Source organism: Dendrobates tinctorius, unplaced genomic scaffold, assembly GCF_039654945.1.
Source record: "Dendrobates tinctorius isolate UK_male_01 unplaced genomic scaffold, ASM3965494v1 ptg000123l, whole genome shotgun sequence".
NCBI classification, from domain to species: Eukaryota; Metazoa; Chordata; class Amphibia; order Anura; family Dendrobatidae; genus Dendrobates; species Dendrobates tinctorius.
Window position 1 is genome coordinate 231,947 of NW_027361791.1, and position 19,167 is coordinate 251,113.

Here is a 19,167-nt window from a genome sequence, read left to right on the forward strand (position 1 = left end):
TCATGGCACCCTCTGACCTTAACGTCACTGCCAGAGGAAGCAAGACAGCAGAGCGATGCGCAGCGGTGGAATGGGGCACAGGTGAATATGGCTCCCCCCGTTATACTCACCTCTCCTGGCATGTCTCTGCAGCCCCCCGTGCTTGTTCCATCTTCTCAGTGCTGTTCTTCCTGCTTTCTGCGGTCACGTGGTGCCGCTCATTACATATGTGCATATTAATGAGGGTAATGAGCGTACCACGTGACCGCTGAAAGCAGGAAGAACAGCGCCGAGAAGATGGAATAAGCACGGGGGGCTGCAGAAACATGCCAGGAGAGGTGAGTATGATCTCCGACACCCCCCCCGCTCCCCCTCCCTGGCCGACCCCCGGTATATGACTCGCGTATAAGCCGAGAGGGGGACTTTCAGCCCCAAAAAATGGGCTGAAAATCTCGACTTATACGCGAGTATATACTGTAAGCCTTTTTTGTCCATTAAGACAGAAGAAACAAAACTATTAACTCTTCTTCTAAGGTCTGACTGTGAGCTCGGACCCTCCCCAGCTATTTGTTAGGGCACTCCAGGCTAAGGGGTTGTACTGCTATGCTCTGTTATTGCAGACTTCATCATCCCAATCATAGTTCATCATCAGCACATCAGCCCCATCATAGTCCATCATCAGCACATCAACCCCATCATAGTCCATCATCAGCACATCAACCCCATCATAGTCCATCATCAGCACATCAGCCCCATCATAGTCCATCATCAGCACATCAGCCCCATCATAGTCCATCATCAGCATATCAGCCCCATCATTGTCCCATAATGAAAGAAGTGTTGTTGCGCATTCTTAACAGCCGCTTGTTCCAGACACCCTGTTCTTAGGATTGGTGGGGGTCCTGGCAGTGAAACACCCGTAATCAGCAAGTTATGATCTACCAATGGCTAGGGGATAACTTGCTGAGGAGGCAGAAGTTGGGGACTACTGTTTTTAAAGACCGCAATACCTATATCAGGAGCTGTAAAGAAATATATGTTTCTAAGCTTTATCTTGAGTCCATTTTCCTTGTCGATAATTCTTAGATAATTCTGGGAAAAAAAGTATTTTAATACATATAACAAACTTAAATTGTCTTTGGAGAATAAAGTCTGTCGGCGGTCAGTGCAGTGTACTACATTAGTTTGTGGGACAGAACATGTTGATAAAGGGTCGGTCTCATCACTGCACTCACCGTCCATAAGCTTTATTAGGGTAGATATCCACAGAATATGGATATAGTAGATGTATACCCCCTCTCAGGAATCCTTCCCTCATATTAGCTATGATGACTACATTCCACTGCAAACAGCAGAAGAAACTTGAGGCGCACTATTTACAAGAGGAGTTTTCCCATACATTTATGTGTTATCCATAAAATATTCTATAAATGTCTGATAGGCAGAGGTCCCGGACGTGAAACCCGCATCTGTCTACAGACCTGGGGAACTATGAATGTACAGATGGCCATTCACTATTGGGGAGGTTCCTATAAGATCTGAGTACTCAGCCTTGTGTTTGGTTATTTTCATAGACCTTGACATGAGCGGCAGGGTACATATGAAACCAGTGCTCCACCCAATTCTTCCTGAAGCAATTTTGTGGCTGATTCAAGACCCCTGTACTATTGATTTGAGGGTTCCTAAATGGTTGGAGACCCACACCAGTCTAATGTATTTGAGATGTTGTACCCTCTTAACGAAAGATCAGAGGAAAATACCTTCAACAAAACTGCTGGTTGGGTCGGATGTGGTATTCTGAGCCACTTGGTTTGTTGTCTCACATGTTTATGCTTAAAGTTCTTAACCCTCCGTCAGGCGCAATAGATCTGACAGGCACACAGTAATTAGTTTCACTTCTCTCTCCTTGCCCACTTATCAGAAAACCCCACCCTTCCTAGTTATCTCCTGACTCTACAGGCTCTGTGAAACCTGATATCACAGTGACTCAGCAGACCTTCTAGTGAGCAGATATCAACACTTTGGCTTCTCAGGCACATTGCACCTGATTTCAACACAAATTGAAAGGTTAGTATTTTCTTTTTTTTTTCATCACGATTGTGTATTTAGCTTGTTTTATGAAGGATTAATGCTAAGTTAGTGCACATAAGTACTGTTTTCTTAGACAAAAGGAGGGTGGCTTCTAAGGCACATTGCGCCCTAACACATACTCTTTCTCTCTTGCTTCAGATTTTCTGCTGCAATGGCCAGAAAACAGTATGATTCATCTAAACCCCTTCATTTAGAAGAAATGAAGATTTTTTTGTTAGAAGATGATGAGGAAGAACCAGCAGTAACTGAGGATTTAGAGGAATCTAGTGACATTTCATCTGAAGATGAGGTAGCAGAATGTAACACTGATTCTGGAACAGAGCAGGATAGTGATGACACTGATACAGAGGAAACAGACACAGATCTAGCTTATTATTTGGGCAAAGATAAAAATACGAAGGACGTCCCAAGGACGTTCCAGAACAAACACCGACTCTACCACCTTCTAAAAGACGCAGTTGTACTACCTGCTCATTTGTATCTGGTTTCAGAAGGCTTTCTAAATATGACTGCAAAATATGTAAAGAATCAATCTGCCTTTCCCATGCAACTTTCGTCTGCCAGCCTTGCTTTTCTAAGTGTACCTGTGCTGCTTCTGCTGCAATTGAAACCACTGAAGATGAGTAGAAAATAATTAAGTAACATCTAAGTGCAATATCCTTTAAGTTTTTTCCATAATTTTATATTTAAGCAATAGTTAAGTAAAGATAACTGGAGCCTATTTGGCGGTACTACCGAAAAGTGGTACTTTTAGTTTTAATAAGTTTATGGTTAATAAATGGGTTTTTTTGCATCTGATTTGGTGTAATCTCTTTTAATACATTCCTATGAAGGTCACTGACTACTTCTATAGTCCTGAAATTGAAATATGTAGCTACTATAGGTGGTTTTCTGACCTGTGCTTGTCAGGCACATTGCGCATGAACTGAGGAGAATCTATATTGCGCCTGACGGAGGGTTAATGGTTTGTTCTTGTTGAGTTTATGGGACCTTTGTCTATACTGTACTGTTCCTTTTTCATTTTTTTAGATAAGCATTCCATACTGTTAGGTGAAGAACTGGTGCTACCCTTCTTCACATTGAGGCATCATCCTACCATTGTGATCAGAAGCCCTATAACCCGGCTTCATTGTTAGGATGCAGGATTTATATAAATTAGCTCTACTGGGGTCTTAAAAGTGCAGGCATTGAGGAAGAAGTACAAAATCAGCAGGCAAATGAGTAGTCAGAAACAAGCAAAGGTCAGGGCAGGCAGCAGTGCAGAAACATAACCGGAAACAAGCAGAGGTCAGGGCAGGCAGCAGTGCAAAAACATAACCGGAAACAACCATAAAACCAAAGAAAAAAAACGACCCACAGTCCATATAGTGCAGAATAATATACATTTTTATTAGTATCACAGATTAATAACCGGAAACAAGCAGAGGTCAGGGCAGGCGGCAGTGCAGAAGCATAATCCATTGAGCAAGCTGAGGTCAGGGCAGGCGGCAGTGCAGAAACATAATCCATTGAGCAAGCTGAGGTCAGGGCAGGCGGCAGTTCAAAAACATAATCCATTGAGCAAGCAGAGGTCAGGCAGGCGGCAGTGCAGAAACATAATCCATTGAGCAAGCAGAGGTCAGGGCAGGCGTCAGTTCAAAAACATAATCCATTGAGCAAGCAGAGGTCAGGGCAGGCGGCAGTTCAAAAACATAATCCACTGAGCAAGCAGAGGTCAAGGCAGGCGGCAGTGCAGAAACATAATCCATTGAGCAAGCAGAGGTCAGGGTAGGCGGCAGTTCAAAAACATAATCCATTGAGCAAGCAGAGGTCAAGGCAGGCGGCAGTGCAGAAACAATCCATTGAGCAAGCAGAGGTCAGGCAGGCGGCAGTTCAAAAACATAATCCATTGAGCAAGCAAAGGTCAGGGCAGGCGGCAGTGTAGATGCATAACTTTAAACAAGCAGAGGTCAGGGCAGGCGGCAGTATAGAAACATGATCCATTGATCAAGCCATAGTCAAAACCGGAAAATCTGTCTAAGAAGCAGCTGTGCAGAAGATGGTATGTGCTTGCTGCAAGCAACTCGCCACTACATTTTCCGCCGGCTAAATCAAAGTGCCGCGGAATTCTCTTCTCGGGAGAATGATCTTCCTAGGACTTGGAAGGAAACCCAAATCTCTCTTGTAGGCACGTTGTACATCCTGTGGGCTCATCAGCATTACTTGCATGATCTTTCCAGTGGTATAGCTGACTGGCAGGTGTGGTGTAGGATTGTAGCCTTGTTTAGCAGTCACCTTAATACGCGGTTGATGGTCGTAAGGCATACTGAGGAGTATACGTGCTTGAGAGGGAGTTAGCTCCATCCAGGTGCATGGGGATGGGCTCCTGGGCAATGTGGCTGTTGTCTCTTCCTCATCTACTGTTCTGGTGAGTATCAGGCGTTCCTTCATACCCTCTGGCTCTGCGCTGATGTTTGCTGCAGGTTGTACGAATCGGCCTATTTCGGGCATTGTAGGATATGGTGGTGGACTTTTCAGTCTGGAATATCGGTCCTTTGCCTTTTCTGGTGTTTTGAACAGGCATTTAATAATTGACACGATATAATAAAGCACTGCCATCACATACCCCGTGAAGCCAGTTGGCCTTTGGTGGTGTTCAGGCCTCTGACTGTATAGGGATGTCCTGGCATGTGGGAGACGTCTCCGTGGTTGGAACTTTCCTCCAGCTACGGGTGCAGCCATTAGGCTGCCTTCCCCTCCACACACACAAAAGTGTGTGCGGATGGTAGAAAACACTCCCAAAAAAAAGAAATAAAAGTAAAAAAAATAAACAAAACAAGTAAAAAGTGATTTACAAGTCGCTCTGGGTTAGTGTTCAGCTCTCCTCTCTATCTCTGCTTGCCTCGCACTGACCGTTCTTGCGGAACATTCCATGACTCGTGGACAACGCTTCTGTGATGTCATAAAGACGAACATGGCAATGGGTCTAATATAGGAGAACTAGTTATGTTACCCATGGCAGACCATCCAATACCAGCTGCCACTGTACGGATAGGGGTTAGCTGGATTGGGATGAGATGTATAAAAACTTACCGGTACAATAGCGCAAGTCATTGCTTTATTTACTGTTTTTGCTTTTTTACCTGTTTACAGGCAAATCTTTCTATTTGATATTTTCAAACCTGTATAATTCTGTATCCTCATATGTGAGATAATGTGATGTATCTATTGTCAGCTCCTTGTAGGAATGTCTCCTCCTCTCTTCCCGGTAACACGGATCACCCGTGATGGGCACAGACCATTGCTGTAGTCGGAATTATTTCATATAGCTTCAGAATAAATGTTAAATAATATTGTATTTTTTCCATATAATTGGCTCAGATCACTTTTTTTAATTTGTCTGTAATTCTAAGTAGTGATAAAAAAATAAATAACCCCAAGTGTGAACCTGGTGTAGAACGTACAAATTGTCCAGAGTCTCTCCTGGGCCATGTTCACACGTGCAGAAGTGCTGCATTGTTTCCATAGGTATTCGCACTAAAGCAATCAAAACTTTTTATTGTATTTTTTTGTGGCAGTTTTTTCGAATGCATTTTTTTTAGTAGAGGAATGCTTCAGTTCCACAATTGGAGACTTCATTGGAATTTTGCATGCGTTTTTTATGCTCTCCATATAATATAGTGGAAAATATTAAACAAAAGCATCAAAAAGTTCACACTTCTGCTGCACCATTAGCCCCTGTATGTAGTACAGCTTAGGCCTCTTTCACACTTCAGTTTTTTGCATCAGTTCAAATCCGCCAAAAAGGCAGACAAGCGGATCCGTTCTGAACTGATGTGAACGGATGGCACAGGATCCTGAAAATGAGGAAATTTAAAGGAAATGCTGGTCGGGAAGGAGAGAGAGAGAGAGTTTTGTTGCAAGCTCCGTTTTGAAATCTTTGAGGATGGTGACGGACAGCAACTTTTGGCGGATCCTCAAAAAAAAAACGGATGAAACGGACAGCCATCCGTCACAATCCGCCATTAATGCAAGTCAATGGGGAAAAAACGGATCCTCCAAAAAAAATTGAGGATCCGTTTTTGTCAAAACCTGACGGATTGTGACTGATTGCAAAAAACTGAAGTGTGAAAGGGGCCTTAGGGAGTGATAAATGAAGTGAAAAGAAAAGTAAAACAACAAAAAAAGATTTAAACAAATCTGAAAAAAAACTCATAAAAGTTCAATTTTCCTCCATTGAAAATGAACATAAAAAAAAATGTCAAGTGATATCGCCACATCCAGCAAAGTCCGAGCTATCAAAATATAAAAATAATTAACCCAATTGGTAAACACAAAAAATTTAAAAACGCCAACATTGCGGTATTTTTTGGTCGCTGCAATACCACTTAAAATACGTAACAAGCAACTAAAATGTCATATCTATCCCAAAGTAATATCCATAATAACGTCTCGCCTTATGAAAAAATAATCCCTCTCATAGCTCTATTGAACGAAAAAGGAAAACTACGGGTCTCGGAAAATGGCAACACAAACTCCAACATATTTTTTATTTCAAAGTCTTGATTTTTTTTCTACCACTAAAATAATTTAAAAATCTGGGCACGTTTAGTATCTCTGTAATCATACTGATGAGGAGAATCATATTACATGGTCATTTTTACCACATAATGTACGCCGTAAACATAATTAAGGTCAGAATTGCGTTTTTTTTCACAATTTTCCCATTTCCCTGTACATTGTGTGTCAGGATAAGTCACAACCACTGCCACCAATATTTCTTGAACACCACTTGCTCACGACACACCTGCCCTGGGATGTTACTATAAAGGTGAACCTCCCATATTCTTTTGTCCACTCACCTAAGCGCACCCCGCAGACAGTTCTCACATCCACATCACACTGTTTGCTGCTATCGGTCACTGTTTTGATAGGCCAGTGAGACACCTGCGCTGGGTCACACACTAGCACACATGCCACCCAGCTTTTCTGAGCCCCTGATAGGTGCTCTTCTTTTACTTTTGTATACACATACAGCAAAACACAACCAAGGTATACTCGCCGTCCTCAGGGTTTGGGGGACGTTTAGCGCAGAAAAGAACAAACTTATTAAAATTTAGATTTAAAGGGATCCTGTCAGCAGGATTGTGAACAGTAAAGTACAGACAGTGTCAGGTCTACGCTGTTATACTGATTAAAATGAGGTGACCTGGGTGATGAAATGCATCTTGTGGTTGTTGTGTAATCTGTATTTGTAAATTTCAGTTATTGAGATTCTGGTGCTCCGGGTGTTTGTGGGGTTACAAAAAAAAGGTTTGCATTCATCAAAATGGTGCCTGTGCTGTAGTATAATACATGACTAATATCAATATGTAGACATGTGTAAGGGGTTGAGAGTCTTACCCCTTTAAACCCCCATGTTGCTGTTGTACTTGTATATATATTTATATATATGTTATACCATTGTTGCGCATTATCGTATATTTCATGTTGCTGTATTATTTATATAGCATAAGCTATGTTTCTGCACCTTGTACTTGGTAGGGACAGTGCAGTCTGGGCTATGGTCACTAGATGGGGCACTGAGCTCATTGCACAGTAGATGTAGCTGTAGGACATATAGGAGTTAACTGTAGGAGGGGATAGCTGGAGAATAAGCCAGGATGGTCTTCCAGTTTCAGGCAGTCAGAGGCCTGACCCCTTTGTGCTCGGGTGGGCTATATGCCTGAGCTGCCTAACTACCCCGTGATGTTAAAGCTGATGCCCAGCCATCTAGAGAAGAACACGGTACTGCAGAATCAGCAATAAAGTGGAAAAGAGTGTAAGTAAACAGAGGAAGATTGAAGGTTACCGTAAAAGGGTACGGGCAGGTCACTCCAGAATGTGGTGGAAAGCTACGTGGGCTGAATCTCTGATGTCCGGGGCGAAACATGCTGGAGAGCGCTTCACCGTGGTGACGCTATACAGGGAGGACACTGAGGAGCCATCTGAGACGCTTCGTCAAACGGAAACACTGCAAGGAACAGTGAAGGGAAAGATGAAGTAATGTGCTGTCTTTACTGTGATGAAAATGCTGGAAACTATGTGGATGTGCTGTGTCCTGAAGAAAATAAATTTGCTCAGTTAAGAGTTGCCCTGGACTGTGTCTCTATTCATTGGGATCAAGGATCAGCATCAAGTCGGCGTAGCAAAGGGGACGCTGACGGCACGGTGAGTATTCACCGTACCATGCAAGAGAAGAGGTACCGTTTTCCTGTAGAGGGAGGTCAGGGTATACAATGCCCGAACCCGAAATACTCAGCCACGACTACTGCCCTGGCTGACCTTTACACATAAAGTGTAGAAGTCGGGGGGGAAAGTGGGGAATGTGGTCTAGAAGTGATCAAGTATAGTGTGTTATTTTCTGCAGCAAACGTGTCCTGGCTGGAAGAGGAAGAAAAGCGAAGATGAATCGCTACAAATACAGAGGTCACTGGTAAGTCAGTGATTTACCTGGACACTTACATTATATAGTATATACAGAGCTCCTGTGTATAATGTCACTGGTGATCCTTGTATTACCTGTACGCTGACTATATGCAGAGCTCCTGTGTATAATGTTACTGGTGAGTCACTGTATTACCTGTACACTATACACTATATACAGAACTCCTGTGTATGTCTCCAGTGATCATTCTATTACTTGTACACTGACATTATATATACAGACAGGTAGCGTCGGACTGATTCTCCGGTGGGCCCTGGCATCTGGTGGGCCCTGGCACCTCTACTGGTATACAGGGACAGCAGTTGCCTAGGGCCCCCACTGCTCCAGGGGCCCCCAGCCAGTGCCACACAGCTGCTATGGGGGCCCTGCCAGCGGAGCAGCAGCGGGTGTCAGGAGGCAGGAGCCACTGTCCCCACTACTAAAGAGAAATGAATATTCATTCACTCTCGGCCTTCACTCACCCCGGGGCCCCGCTCCCCAACCTAGGCAGCCGGCGCCGCGCTCAATTGCAGTGGAAGAGAGAGCATCTCTCTCCCATCAGTCCCCTCTGCTCCTGACTCACAGCCGATGCGCGATGACGTCACTTCATCGCGCACCCGCTGTGTGTCTGGCAGACGGGTCAGCTGCTGACACTGAAGCCGTCATCAGCGTGGGAGCAGGAGGAGAGGTGAGTATTGTGGTTTGTTTTTTATATATCTCTATATCTATCTATATCTATCTCTATATCTATCTGTCTCTATATCTATATATCTCTATATCTATCTATTTCTATCTGTATATCTATATCTCTATCTATCTGTCTCTATCTTAGATATAGAGATAGATATAGATAGATAGATATAGAGGTAGATATAGATAGATATAAATAGTCTATATCCATCTATCTCTATACCTATCTATATCTATCTCTATCTATTATCTTTATATCTATCCATCTATATATCATCTATCCATAGATCTATCTATTTATCCCCTATCTATCTATCTATATACCTATCTATAGCTATCACTATCTATTATCTTTATATCTATCTATCTATCTATCTATCTTTCTATCTATCTATCCATATATCTATTTATCCCCTATCTATCTATTTATCTATCTATATCTATCTAGGTCTATCTATCTCTATAGCTACCTATATCTTTCACTATCTATTATCTTTATATCTTTATATCTATCTGTCTATCCATAGATCTATCTATCTATTATCTATCTATACATCTAATTATCACATATCTATCTATCTATCAATCTAGTGTTATACCCTATGAGGGGGCAGCATTATACCCTATGAGGGGGTGCATTATACCCTATGAGGGGGGAGAAGCATTATACCCTATGAGGGGGCAGCCTTATACCCTATGAGGGGGTGCAATATACCTTATCTTCCAACAAAATTAATTCTAAGTCCTCCATTTTGTTGGCGAGGCTTCTGGCATTTGTATACATGCACTTTATGTATGTCTGTACCTCTATTTCTTAAATTATTAACTGTTCTAACCTCACCCCCCATGCCACTACCACCCCCAATTTCATTATTTGTGCCCAGGTCTCTATCTACACAGTCTTCCCCTCTTATAAAATGAATACCCTCCCCTAGTTCCAAGTTTAAACACTCCTCCACCCTTCTAGCCATTTTTTTCCCCAGCACAGCTGCACCCTCCCCATTGAGGTGCAGCCCGTCCCTAGCGTAGAACCTGTAGCCAACTGAGAAGTCGGCCCAGTTCTCCAGGAACCCAAACCCCTCCTTCCTACACTAATTCTTGAACCACTTATTAACTTCCCTAATCTCCTCTCTGGCGTGGCACGTGGTACAGGAAATATTTCCAAAAATACCACCTTGGAGGTCCTTGCCTTAAGATTGCAGCCTAATTCCCTGAAATCATCTTTAAGGACCTTCCACCTACCTCTGTGTCATTTGTACCAATGTGCACCATGACCGCTGGATCCTCACCAGCCCCTCCCAGTAATCTGTCAACCCGGTCAGCGATGTGTCAGACTTGCGCGCCAGATAGGCAGCACACCGTTCGACGATCCCTTTCTTTGTGACAGATTGCCCTATCTGTTCCCCTAATAATTGAGTCCCCCACTACCAGCACCTGTCTGGCCTGCCCTGCTCTCCTATTTCTCCCCTTACTGGAGCATATACTCCTCTGGCTTTCAGAGGACATGCCTTGCTGCAGCAGTGCTACCCCTGCACTGACACTCCCCTCATCTGCCAAACTTATTGGGTTGTGCCAGATCAGGACTAGCCTCCCTGGCACTCTTCTGTCTACCCCACCTTCTAACTGTCACCCATCTTACTGCTTCACTGTCCTGCAGCTCCAACCTAGCATCCCCCCCTCATCTATCTCATTGAGCGTCTGCTCAGTGAGTAGAAGTCTCCTTTCCATATTGTCTATTGATCTCAGTGTTGCCAGCTGCACATTTAAATCCAGTATCTGGGCTTCCAAATGCACAATGTGCTCACATCTCGCACAGCAGTATGCACCCTCGACTGGCTGATCAAGGATTGTGTACATGCGGCAAGACGTACACTGGATGGCATTGGCAATAGTGGAGCACATTCCTAATGGGGATTGCACCAGACAGAAAAGATAAGTAAAAATAAATAAAAAGTATTAATAAAATATAACAGCAATTCAGTAATACCTCCTTTGCAAACTCCCTGAATCCAAAGTCACTGAATCACAAGTCACACACTTACCACCGTTCGCACTTACGCTCAGGTCACACTCAGCTCATGTAAACTCGCTCAGGCAGAAGATTTAAAGAGATTTTTTTTCCCTTCACCAGCAAACCACCCTGCTGCTCAATGCACTTCCAAAAGCTCCTGTGTATAATTTCACTGGTGGTCACTGTATTACACTGACACTGTATGCAGATCTTCTGTGTATAAATATCAGGATCCTGTCAGCGTCGGCGAACTGCCACGGCTGAGCAGCGTGACTCACCCCTACTGCGGGAGGGCCCGGGGTCCGATACTGCAGGGAAAGTTGAGGCAGATGGGACCTGCGATGCTGAAGGTAGTAAGAAGTACAAGGACCTACGATCATGTGACCACAGGGGGCGGGGCTTAGTGTCCCACTTCTGAAGATGATTGTAGGACTCTACTACAGGAATCCTGGAGTAGAGGCGAGGGGAACTCAGGTCAGACAAACGGGCGGTCATACATGGAGAGGGCGGCGCGATACCAGAGGGGCGAGCAGAGAGTAGTCAGAACGTAAGCAATGAGTCATACATGGAGATAGCTGCACAGTACAAGAGGGGCAATCAGAGAATAGTCAGGTCATAGGCAATGAGTCATACACAGAGATAGCAACGCAGTACAAGAGGGACAGGCAGAACTCGTAACAGGGACAGAACCAGATCAAAACCAAACAAGCATAAAGTATTACAGTCACAAAGCACACCAGGGTCACACACACTCGGCCAAGGGTCTGAGTATAAACGATGAGGAATGAGCCCACAATGAGGCTTTAAAAAGCCTCCCAGAATCTCAGAGTGAGGCCATCCACATTAACCTCTGAACTACCTAATCCCACAAGCTGAGCAAACCTTGACAATAATGTTGCCAGTGATCACTGAGCTCCTGTGTATAATGTCACTGGTAATCACTGTATTACCTGTACACTGACACTATATACAGAGGTACTGTGTATAATGTCACTGGTGGTAATAACAGTGTTGTTATTATTGTGGTTTGTATTCATAATCAGTACTGTAGTATTCCATCAATAAGTGGTGGTAATTTGTGGACTGTTCACAGTGTGGAAGTATTTCTCTGTGTATGAATTATTATTTGGTCCCTATATGCTGGTAATATGTCATATTATTCGGTCACTATGTGGTGGTAATATGTGGTCTGGTCATGGTGTTGTTGTATTTGTGCCTTTTATGTGATATGATGCGGGTACTATGTGGTCTGGTCATGGTGTGGTGGTATTTCTCCCCTGTATGTGGTATTATTAGTCTTGGTACAGTGGATTGTGTTGTGTTTGACGGTCATTAGTCTTCTCTGATATTAATTAGGAGAATATTCTTTATTTCCATTAGAGATTAAATACTTTGTAAACAGCGGCAGAGATGCACTTACAGGGGTTTCCTGTGGAAAAACGTAATCTCCTATTCACAGGACAAGTGATAACGTATTGATTGGGGGGGTCTAACTACTTGGACCCATTCAGCAAAATGTGGAACTTTTTATCCCCATTAGACTGGAGTGGCATGTCCGACTTGACCACTGATCCATTCATTCCCTCAGTGGCTGCACTTGTATTTTTATAGAAGCTCCAAAGAGAATGAATGCAGCTTCGGTCAGATATCTAACCTGCTGCTCCAGTTTAAAATGGGGATAAGTGTCCTATCAACGATAAAACTTTCTCATTCTTCCGGTCGGTGCAGTTTCTAATGGTCGGACGTATGCGATCAGCTATCCTATAGAGCCCATGGATCAGTGATAAATTGTTTTAACCAAAGAACCACATTAATGTAAACTACCGTAATTATACATCCCAGTTATGGGGGTGCACAGTAGATGTGCAGGAGCTGCCTGTGTTTTACGGCCGATGCTCCACTATAATGGGGATAACGACTGACAGATATTAGCATATAGCTGTAAGATGGGGCCCTAGAGTCCATTCCCCTGGTGGGCCCCAGACACCCCAGTTCGACCCTGAATATACATCATTGTGGATTATCAGATACCGGATTTAGGGAAATTTCTCTGTAATATGGAAGGCAATGACATGAATAGATAGCAAAATCTGGTTTGTCTACAATCTTTTTTATTTGTTAGGTTCTTTCCTGTTACAGCACTTCTGTCCTGTAGTATAAACCTTCTCTCACACTAGTGCTAGCACTAAACCTTGGTTTGCCTTCTTCTAAAGTCTCTGTTGTCCCCGCAGATTTAGAGATTTCCAGCATTACTCCATGCAGCCATAAGGACCTTCTCTCTTTACTCCTTGGGTTTCCGCTGTCCTAGCAGGAAGTGAGAAACGTTCTCGTAAATCACAAGGATGGTACAGCAGGCGGGGTCGCTCAAAATAACTTGGGGGCAATTTTCTTTAGAAGTCCGTATATACTCGTGTATAAGCCGACCCATGTATAAGCCGACCACCCTAATTTTGTCACAAAAAACTGGGAAAACTTATTGACTCGCGTATAAACCTAAGGTGGAAAATGCCGAAGCTACTGGTAAATTTCAAAAATAAAATGGGCCCCATAAGATGCTCCATAAAGTTCATGATGGCCCCATATAATGCTCCATAAAGTTCATGATGGGTTCCATAAGATGCTCCATACAAAAATATGCCTAATAATGCTGCATATTCTATGGGACCTTTGTCTATACTGTACTGTTCCTTTATCATTTTTTTAGATAAGCATTCCATACTGTTAAGTGAAGAACTGGTACTACCCTTCTTCACATTGAGGCATCATCCTACCATTGTGATCAGAAGCTCTATAACCCGGCTTTATTGTTAGGATGCAGGATTTATATAAATTAGCTCTACTGGGGTCTTAAAAGTGCAGGCATTGAGGAAGAAGTACAAAATCAGCAGGCAAATGAGTAGTCAGAAACAAGCAAAGGTCAGGGCAGGCAGCAGTGCAGAAACATAACCGGAATCAAGCAGAGGTCAGGGCAGGCAGCAGTGCAAAAACATAACCGGAAACAACCATAAAACGAAAGGAAAAAAACGAACCACAGTCCATATAGTGCAGAATAATATACATTTTTATTAGTATCACAGATTAATAACCGGAAACAAGCAGAGGTCAGGGCAGGCGGCAGTGCAGAAGCATAATCCATTGAGCAAGCAGAGGTCAGGGTAGTCGGCAGTGCAGAAACATAATCCATTGAGCAAGCTGAGGTCAGGGCAGGCGGCAGTTCAAAAACATAATCCATTGAGCAAGCAGAGGTCAGGCAGGCGGCAGTGCAGAAACATAATCCATTGAGCAAGCAGAGGTCAGGGCAGGCGTCAGTTCAAAAACATAATCCATTGAGCAAGCAGAGGTCAGGGTAGGCGGCAGTTCAAAAACATAATCCACTGAGCAAGCAGAGGTCAAGGCAGGTGGCAGTGCAGAAACATAATCCATTGAGCAAGCAGAGGTCAGGGTAGGCGGCAGTTCAAAAACATAATCCATTGAGCAAGCAGAGGTGAAGGCAGGCGGCAGTGCAGAAACATAATCCATTGAGCAAGCAGAGGTCAGGGCAGGCGTCAGTTCAAAAACATAATCCATTGAGCAAGCAGAGGTCAGGGTAGGCGGCAGTTCAAAAACATAATCCACTGAGCAAGCAGAGGTCAAGGCAGGTGGCAGTGCAGAAACAATCCATTGAGCAAGCAGAGGTCAGGCAGGCGGCAGTTCAAAAACATAATCCATTGAGCAAGCAAAGGTCAGGGCAGGCGGCAGTGTAGATGCATAACTTTAAACAAGCAAAGGTCAGGGCAGGCGGCAGTATAGAAACATAATCCATTGATCAAGCCATAGTCAAAACCGGAAAATCTGTCTGAGAAGCAGCTGTGCAGAAGATGGTATGTGCTTGCTGCAAGCAACTCGCCACTACATTTTCCGCCGGCTAAATGAAAGTGCCGCGGAATTCTCTTCTCGGGAGAATGATCTTCCTAGGACTTGGAAGGAAACCCAAATCTCTCTTGTAGGCACGTTGTACATCCTGTGGGCTCATCAGCATTACTTGCATGATCTTTCCAGTGGTATAGCTGACTGGCAGGTGTGGTGTAGGATTGTAGCCTTGTTTAGCAGTCACCTTAATACGCGGTTGATAGTCGTAAGGCATACTGAGGAGTATACGTGCTTGAGTGGGAGTTAGCTCCATCCAGGTGCATGGGGATGGGCTCCTGGGCAATGTGGCTGTTGTCTTTTCCTCATCTACTGTTCTGGTGAGTATCAGGCGTTCCTTCATACCCTCTGGCTCTGTGCTGATGTTTGCTGCAGGTTGTACAAATCGGCCTATTTCGGGCATTGTAGGATATGGTGGTGGACTTTTCAGTCTGGAATATCGGTCCTTTGCCTTTTCTGGTGTTTTGAACAGGCATATAATAAATGACACGATATAATAAAGCGCTGCCATCACATACCCCGTGAAGCCAGTTGGCCTTTGGTGGTGTTCAGGCCTCTGACTATATGGGGATGTCCTGGCATGTGGGAGACGTCTCCGTGGTTGGAACTTTCCTCCAGCTACGGGAGCAGCCATTAGGCTGCCTTCCCCTCCACACACACAAAAGTGTGTGCAGATGGTAGAAAACACTCCCAAAAAAAAAGAAATAAAGTAAAAAAAAAAAAACAAGTAAAAAGTGATTTACAAGTCGCTCTGGGTTAGTGTTCAGCTCTCCTCTCTATCTCTGCTTGCCTCGCACTGACCGTTCTTGCGGAACATTCCATGACTCGTGGACAACGCTTCTGTGATGTCATAAAGACGAACATGGCAATGGGTCTAATATAGGAGAACTAGTTATGTTACCCATGGCAGACCATCCAATACCAGCTGCCACTGTACGGATAGGGGTTAGCTGGATTGGGATGAGATGTATAAAAACTTACCGGTACAAGAGCCCAAGTCATTGCTTTGTTATTTACTGTTTTTGCTTTTTTACCTGTTTACAGGCAAATCTTTCTATTTGATATTTTCAAACCTGTATAATTCTGTATCCTCATATGTGAGATAATGTGATGTATCTATTGTCAGCTCCTTCTAGGAATGTCTCCTCCTCTCTTCCCGGTAACACGGATCCCCCGTGATGGGCACAGACCATTGCTGCAGTCGGAATTATTTCATATAGCTTCAGAATAAATGTTAAATAATATTGTATTTTTTCCATATAATTGGCTCAGATCACTTTTTTTAATTTGTCTGTAATTCTAAGTAGTGATAAAAAAATAAATAACCCCAAGTGTGAACCTGGTGTAGAACGTACAAATTGTCCAGAGTCTCTCCTGGGCCATGTTCACACGTGCAGAAGTGCTGCATTGTTTCCATAGGTATTCGCACTAAAGCAATCAAAACTTTTTATTGTATTTTTTTGTGGCAGTTTTTTCGAATGCATTTTTGTAGTAGAGGAATGCTTCAGTTCCACAATTGGAGACTTCATTGGAATTTTGCATGCGTTTTTTATGCTCTCCATATACTATAGTGGAAATTATTAAAGCATCAAAAAGTTCACATTTCTGCTGCACCATTAGCCCCTGTATGTTGTACAGCTTATGGAGCGATAAATGAAGTGAAAATAAAAATAAAACATCAAAAAAAGATTTAAACAAATATGAAAAAAAACTCATAAAAGTTCAATTTTCCTCCATTGAAAATGAACATAAAAAAAAATGTCAAGTGATATCGCCGCATCCAGCAAAGTCCGAGCTATCAAAATATAAAAATAATTAACCCAATTGGTAAACACAAAAAATGTAAAAACGCCAACATTGCGGTATTTTTTGGTCGCTGCAATACCACTTAAAATACGTAACAAGCAACTAAAATGTCATATCTACCCCAAGGTAATATCCATAATAACGTCTCGCCTTCCGAAAAAATAATCCCTCTCATAGCTCTATTGAACGAAAAAATTAAAACTTCGGGTCTCGGAAAATGGCAACACAAACTCCAACATTTTTTTTACTTCAAAGTCTTGATTTTTTTTCTACCACTAAAATAATTTAAAAATCTGGGCACGTTTAGTATCTCTGTAATCATACTGATGAGGAGAATCATATTACATGGTCATTTTTACCACATAATGTACGCTGTAAACATAATTAAGGTCAGAATTGCATTTTTTTCACAATTTTCCCATTTCCCTGTACATTGTGTGTCAGGATAAGTTACAACCACTGCCACCAATATTTCTTGAACACCACTTGCTCTCGACACACCTGCCCTGGGATGTTACTGTAAAGGTGAACCTCCATTATTCTTTTGTCCACTCACCTAAGCGCACCCCGCAGACAGTTCTCACATCCACATCACACTGTTTGCTGCTATCACTCACTGTTTTGATAGGCCAGTGAGACACCTGCGCTGGGTCACACACTAGCACACATGCCACCCAGCTTTTCTGAGCCCCTGATAGGTGCTCTTCTTGTACTTTTGTATACACATACAGCAAAACAACCAAGGTATACTCGCCGTCCTCAGGGTTTGGGGGACGTTTAGAGCAGAAAAGAACAAACTTATTAAAATTTAGATTTAAAGGGAACCTGTCAGCAGGATTGTGAACAGTAAAGTACAGACAGTGTCAGGTCTACGCTGTTATACTGATTAAAATGAGGTGACCTGGGTGATGAAATGCATCTTGTGGTTGTTGTGTAATCTGTATTTGTAAATTTCAGTTATTGAGATTCTGGTGCTCCGAGTGTTTGTGGGGTTACAAAAAAAGGTTTGCATTCATCAAAATGGTGCCTGCGCTGTAGTATAATACATGACTAATATCAATATGTAGACATGTGTAAGGGGTTGAGAGTCTTACCCCTTTAAACCCCCATGTTGCTGTTGTACTTGTATATATATTTATATATATGTTATACCATTGTTGCGCATTATCGTATATTTCATGTTGCTGTATTATTTATATAGCATAAGTTATGTTTCTGCACCTTGTACTTGGTAGGGACAGTGCAGTCTGGGCTATGGTCACTAGATGGGGCACTGAGCTCATTGCACAGTAGATGTAGCTGTAGGACACATAGGAGTTAACTGTAGGAGGGGATAGCTGGCGAATAAGCCAGGATGGTCTTCCTGTTTCAGTCAGTCAGTCAGAGGCCTGACCCCTTTGTGCTCGGGTGGGCTATATGCCTGAGCTACCTAACTACCCCGTGATGTTAAAGGTGATGCCCAGCCATCCAGAGAAGAACACGGTACAGCAGAACCAGCAATAAAGTGGAAAAGAGTGTAAGGAAACAGAGGAAGATTGAAGGTTACCGTAAAATGGTACGGGCAGGTCACTCCAGAATGTGGTGGAAAGCTTCGTGGGCCGAATCTCTGATGTCCGGGGCGAAACATGCTGGGGAGCGCTTCACCGTGGTGACGCTATACAGGGAGGACACTGAAGAGCTATCTGAGACGCTGCGTCAAACGTAAACACTGCAAGGAACAGTGAAGGGAAAGATGAAGTAATGTGCTGTCTTTACTGTGATGAAAATGCTGGAAACTATGTGGATGTGCTGTGTCCTGAAGTAAATAAATTTGCTCAGTTAAGAGTTGCCCTGGACTGTGTCTCTATTCATTGGGATCAAGGATCAGCATCAAGTCGGCGTAGCAAAGGGGACCCTGACGGCACGGTGAGTTTTGACCGTACCATGCAAGAGAAGAGGTACCATTTTCCTGTAGAGGGAGGTCAGGGTATACAACGCCCGAACCCGAAATACTCAGCCACGACTACTGCCCTGGCTGACCTTTACACATAAAGTGTAGAAGTCAGGGGGGAAAAGTGGGGAATGTGGTCTAGAAGAGATCGAGTATAGTGTGTTATTTTCTGCAGCAAACATGTCCTGGCTGGAAGAGGAAGAAAAGCGAAGATGAATCGCTACAAATACAGAGGTCACTGGTAAGTCAGTGTTTTACCTGGACACTTACATTATATAGTATATACAGAGCTCCTGTGTATAATGTCAC

General features: G+C 43.3%; 1 long non-coding RNA gene across 1 annotated transcript; it reads left to right on the plus strand.

Annotated features, from left to right (window-relative positions):
• The first annotated feature begins 1,826 nt into the window (after positions 1 to 1,826).
• On the plus strand, positions 1,827 to 2,868 carry LOC141046864 (uncharacterized). Its single transcript, XR_012219686.1, has 2 exons — positions 1,827 to 2,046; positions 2,209 to 2,868. It is a non-coding gene; the product is annotated as an uncharacterized lncRNA (long non-coding RNA).
• The last annotated feature ends 16,299 nt before the right edge of the window (positions 2,869 to 19,167 follow it).